We start from the raw sequence: 6,224 nt of genomic DNA on the forward strand, positions 1-6,224 counted from the left end.
ACTTTGAAGGAACTCCACCTTCTCCGGCCGCTTCTTCCGGGCCACGAAAGAAGAAACGTCGCTCTCAAAGGCCGCCGGAACTGGACGCTACAGCTGAGCGCTCGCCGGAACCTCTCCCGCGAGCCTCGCTCTCTCCTTCCCCCCCACCCTTCACCGACGCGCAGCGGCCGGCCACTGCCCGCACTGCCGTCGCCCTGGGGGACGATGCAGATGATGCCGCTGACAGCTGCTCTCTGCTCGCGTCCGACAGCGAGGAGTGGTCGGGCTCTCACCGCTCCGCCCCCTCGACTCTGGAGTCTTCTCGAACCCGCGCTAGTGTTGACGCAGAGCTTCTCCGCCTCCTCACTTTAGCGGTCGAGAGAATGGGACTGGATTGGTCCCCACCTAAGGAGCCGGAGCCCAATCGCCTTGACGGGTTTTTTCTGCCTAGCCGCCGCCCTGCGCCTGCCTCTAGGTCAGCACCCTTCCTGCCTGAGCTCCACGCCGAGCTCTCTAAGTCCTGGAACGCTCCGTTCTCCACCAGACTCCGCCCGCCAGTCTCCTCGGCTCTCTCCCAGGTGGACGGAGCCGCCGAGAACGGCTATAACGGCATCCCCGCCGTTGAGGATGCTGTGGCAACGCACCTTTGCCCGCCGTCTGCTAGATGGCGCTCAAAGTCTGCCCTGCCGTCTAAAGCCTGCAGGACCACCTCAGCTCTCGCCGGCCGCGCTTTCGCCGCCTCCGGCCAGGCTGCTTCCGCCCTGCACTCAATGGCTATCCTTCAGATCCTTCAAGCCGACCTCCTCCGTGAACTGGACGAGAAGGGCTCGGATCAGTCTGCCTTTACCGATCTGCGCAGCGCTACGGATCTCGCGCTGCGCGCTACCAAGACCGCTGCTCAAGCCATCGGCAGATCCATGGCCGCGCTCACCGTCATCGACAGACATCTATGGTTGACGCTCGCGGACATGAGTGAGTCAGAGCGCGCTGTGTTTCTGAACGCACCACTCTCGCCCACTGGCCTCTTTGGCCCTGCGGTCAGCGGAATTGTGGATCGGTTCTCTGAAGTGCAGAAGGCGTCGCAGGCGATGGACCTCTTCCTGCCCCGCCGTTCGAGCTCAGCCACAGGCCGCCCTCAAACGCAGCCTCCTGTGCGCAGCTCTAACCAGCGCTCTTCCAGGCCCCCCAGCGCTTCGCAGCGACGCCAGGGCAATCGCCCCAGGTCGCGCTCGACCAGCCGTCACAGACCGCCGCCCCCACGGGGCCCGCGGCCCAAGATCGCGTTGAAGCCCGAGCCCGCAAAGTCCTCCTAGCATCCGCAAGGAGGAAAAGATGGTTGAGTCCCGCTACGGCCGGACCGCCATCAAAACGCACAGCTCTGTCAGTCCCCTATGTTCAGGCTACTGCAGCAGCACACACCGCAGCCAACGAGCTCGCCTGCACACAAACGCCGTTTTCACGGCGACCCAGATAAATCTCAAAAAGAGTATAAGTGCTTTAAGTGTAGAAAATGTGCCCACACCCATGTGCTCACTGCCTCACACAAGTACAATCCCCATGGTAACGCGCCCAGAGCGCTCTCTCATAAAGCGGCCTCACACCGCTCGAGTACTAAATGTAGTAAATGTGCCCACACTTCCGTGCTCACAACTACTCGCTGCTCGCTCTGTCACTCAGTTACCTCAAATTGCCACGGCTCAAGCCGCAGGGGTATTAAGTGTAGAAAAAGTGCCCACTCCCGTGTGCTCACTGCCTCACACAGACCAGGTTCCCATGGCAACGCGTCCAGAGCGCTATCTCTTAAAGCGGAAACTTTCCGCTCGAGTATCAAGTGTAGGGAATGTGCCCACAGCCCTGTGCTCACACCTGCCCACTGCTCGCTCTGCCAGACAGGTTGCAAACCTCATAAAGCCCCCAAACACTGGCCGTGTCATAAGTGCAAATCCCGCGCCAGCTCACGAGCACGCGCGCCCACTTTCAGACACCATAATCCCCACGCCGCTCTCGCGCCTGGGTTGTTTGACAGCAGTTCACGCTCCATCGTCCGAGATCGAGCTACTAAATTCTGCACAGTCGGCCAGCCCTGTTCTTCTGCCCTCGTGTCCGAGCATCGGCGGCGCGCGCGCCGCCCCGTCTTCTCTGATACAGGTTCCCCATCCCGCGCAACGCGGCGATCTGAACCCAGAGACCATTCGACCCCTAGCCATGCATGCAAAAGCATGGGAGGCTATTCAGGGCGCGTCAGAATGGGTGCTCAACACCATAAGACACGGTTATTCGCTCCAATTTGCTCGTCGCCCTCCGCGCTTTCTAGCGCAGACGGAAACGAAAGTGAGTTCGGAAACAGCACATCTGCTTCAAGCAGAGATATCAAAGCTGCTGCGAAAAGGGGCCATAGAACAGGTGCATCCTTCCCTGAGCGAGTCAGGCTTTTACAGCCGTTACTTCCTCGTTCCCAAGAAGGACGGAGCATTAAGACCTATTTTAGATCTGAGACATCTGAACAAGGCTCTCATGAGACGGCCGTTCAGGATGATTACAACCAGACAGATCCTCGCGCAAATTCGCCCAGGAGACTGGTTTATCTCTCTCGATCTGAAAGACTTCCAGATCCAGATAACTCCCCGTCACAGGCCATTTTTGAGATTCGCCTTCGACGGTCGAGCTTATCAATACACAGTCCTGCCGTTCGGCCTGTCTTTAGCACCCCGTACATTTACGAAATGCATGGACACGGCTCTCGCTCCCCTGAGGAGTCAGGGAATGCGAATTCTGAACTACTTGGACGATTGGCTCGTTCTAGCGCAGTCAGAGACAGAACTTGTGTCTCACAGAACAGCGCTACTCGACCACCTGGAGGGTCTAGGCCTGGCGGTCAACTGGACCAAGAGCTCGCTCTCGCCCCGGCAGTCGATTTCCTTTCTCGGAATAGATCTGGACTCGGTGGCGATGACGGCCAGATTGTCGGAGCAGCGCGCGCGCCGCATCCAGCGCCTCGCTGCATCCTTCAAAGAAGGCGACCGGGTTCCCCTGAAGGCATTTCAGCTCATTCTGGGGCATATGGCCTCAGCTGCAGCAGTGCTTCAGCTGGGTTTACTGCGCATGCGCCCGCTTCAACGCTGGCTGAGAACGCGCGTATCCCATCGAGCCTGGGCGACCGGCGGCTCGCTAATCAGAGTGACTCAGGTCTGTGTCTCAGCCCTGCAGCCCTGGCTAGCAGCCGAATGGTATCACACGGGAGTGAATATGGGAGTGGTTTCACACCGGAAAGTTGTCTCAACAGACGCGTCCAACCTAGGTTGGGGAGCGCTCTTCGAAGGCAGACCGGTCTTTGGCCACTGGTCAGACCAGGAGAATCTCCTACACATAAACTGTCTAGAGATGCTCGCGGTCGAGAAAGCGCTCATGCACTTCCTCCCTTTCCTCCATGGTCACCATGTTCTAGTCCGCACGGACAACACTTCAGTAGTGGCCTATGTGAACCGCCAGGGCGGTGTCAGATCAAAGCAACTCTGCGCCCTGACGGAACGCCTCCTCGTATGGGCTCAGCACTCTCTGCGCTCTCTGAGAGCATCGCATGTGCCTGGCCATCTGAACGAGGGTCCCGACAGACTGTCCAGGGACAACGTTCCCCCTGGGGAGTGGTCTCTACACCCCCAAACAGTCCAGTCGCTGTGGCGCCGCTTTGGCAGAGCGAAAGTCGACCTCTTTGCGTCAAAAGACAACGCACACTGCCCAGCGTTCTTTTCGAAGAGCGAGGACGCGCTGACCCAGTCTTGGCCCAGCGGCCCGCTATATGCGTTTCCACCAGTCTCTCTGCTGCCTCAGGTCATCGAGAGAGTCAGGAAAGCGCGCCACACAGTGCTCCTCATAGCCCCGTTCTGGGAGAACCAAGCTTGGTTCCCGGAACTCATACAATTGGCAGACTCAGCCCCTTGGCCGATTCCGGTGCGGAGAGACCTTCTCTCTCAAGCCCGCGGCTCGATTTGGCATCCCCACCCAGAGCACTGGTCTCTGCATGCGTGGAGCCTCAACAATTACATGCTGATCTACCAGAAGGGGTGATGAACACGATCATACAATCTAGAGCCCCCTCCACGAGGCGGCTCTACACGTCTAAATGGTCTGTGTTTAACAAATGGTGCACTACCAAAGGGCTCAATCCACAGACATGTGGGGTCTCGCAAGTATTGTGCTTCCTTCAAGAGCTACTGGACGCGGGCAGGTCCCCCTCCACGCTCAAAGTTTATGTCGCGGCCATTTCAGCGCTCTCTGTTTCAGAGCCGGGCCGCGCATTAGGAAGGAACGAGTTTGTCATCCGCTTCCTTAGAGGAGCGAGGAGGATGAACCCCCCGCGACCCCCTTCGGTTCCTATGTGGGATCTTTCACTGGTCTTAGACGCACTGAAAGCACATCCCTTTGAACCCTTAGAAACTGTGGATATGAAATACCTCACGCTCAAAACCGTTTTTCTGATAGCACTGTCTTCAGTAAAACGTGTGGGAGACCTTCACGCGTTATCCACTAACGCTGCGTGCCTCGAGTTCGGACCCAATGACTCTAAAGTTATTCTCAGACCGAGGCATGGGTACGTCCCAAAAATTTTGGGCACTCCCTTCAGAGCGCAGGTCATTTCCCTTTCAGCCCTGCCGATTACTGGCTGCGAGGCAGATAGTCACCTCCTCTGCCCAGTTAGGGCGCTGAGAAGCTATATTTCGCGCTCCGCCGCCTTCAGGCGTTCAGAGCAGCTTTTTGTTTCGTTTGGTGGGCGCACCAAGGGTCTCGCCGCCTCGAAACACACCCTGTCCAGATGGATAGTCGATGCTATCGCAGCTGCTTACGCATCTAAAAACCTGCAGTGCCCCTTGGGCATTCGGGCACACTCCACCAGAGGCATGGCCTCATCGTGGGCGTGGTCCAGTGGGATTCCCATTCTTGACATTTGTGCAGCGGCAGGCTGGGCCTCCCCCTCCACATTTGTTAGGTTTTACAACCTGGAAGTCCCCGCTTTGCAGGCCAAAGTGCTATCAGTCTAAGTCTCGCGTAAGCCAGCCCACTGTCTGTGCGCGGGCTACGCTGCTGATTTAGCTCTACTGGTTGAGCTACACTATATGGAAGTGTTAGGTGGACCGGCTGTGCCGCTCCCTGCCCCATATTATGTGCTTATGTACTGTGGTATCTTGGCCGCCCAGCTCCGCTTCGCGTCCCCTGGGCTCCCCATGGGAATTCATTCAGGATGCTGGGCGCGCGCACGGCGTTGACAAAGGTGTTCCCGCAGCGTAAGCTAGCTTACGCAATACGAGAGAACCTCTCGTAAGAGAACGTACTCGGTTACTAACGTAACCTCTGTTCTCTCTAGAGAGGGAACGAGTATTGCGTAACCCGCCGTGCTCTCGCCACGAGCTCATTTTCGCTTCATGCGACAGAAACCAGCGAAGCAGCCTCTGTTCCTTGCTTATATACGCTAAGCCACACCCCTAATTACGGGCTGTGACGCACTAAGCCGCTTTCCGACCGGAGGAACCTCTTCGATTTTTCCCCATTTAAACAGACAAAATGGTAGCGGTCTGATAGGTACGATCTAAACCAGTTTAACTGGAAAAAGATTTTAGGGGTGCCAATAATTGTGGCCAACGTGTTTTGGAGTAAAACATTTATTTCATATATACATACATATATATATAAAATGTATATATATATATATATATATATATATATATATATATATATATATACACACACACACACATTTTGCAGCACACATTTTTTATTTTTTTTATGTACATTTATAATTGACAATCCTTAAAAATGTCTAGTTGGGTAGGGACTTAAGCACATGACAATATAAAATTCAATTTCATTTATAAAAATAAATAAATAAATCAAGCTTTTCTAATATACAGTAAATGGTTATATATATTAGAAAAGGTTCCTATAATATATTACCAATTATAAATGTACATTAAAAAAAAAATTAAGTGTGAGATAAGATTTGTTTCCAAAGATAAATTGACTTTTTATATTGTTGTACTACAGCCAAAGCAAGTGATTAATGTATCATCTATAAAAATAATTTCATCCCATTCTATTTTAGGAAATAAAATATAACAATTTGTAATATCTAAACATTTTTCAACAATTTTAACCTAATTTGCATTTTTTCCCCCTTACCTTAAGAGATAATAAATGCATAAACTTGATATTTTTTTTTATTCAAGTATAGTTTTATAATTCTAAATGAATAT

Source organism: Rutilus rutilus, assembly GCF_951802725.1.
Source record: "Rutilus rutilus genome assembly, chromosome: 17".
In the NCBI taxonomy this organism is placed as follows: Eukaryota; Metazoa; Chordata; class Actinopteri; order Cypriniformes; family Leuciscidae; genus Rutilus; species Rutilus rutilus.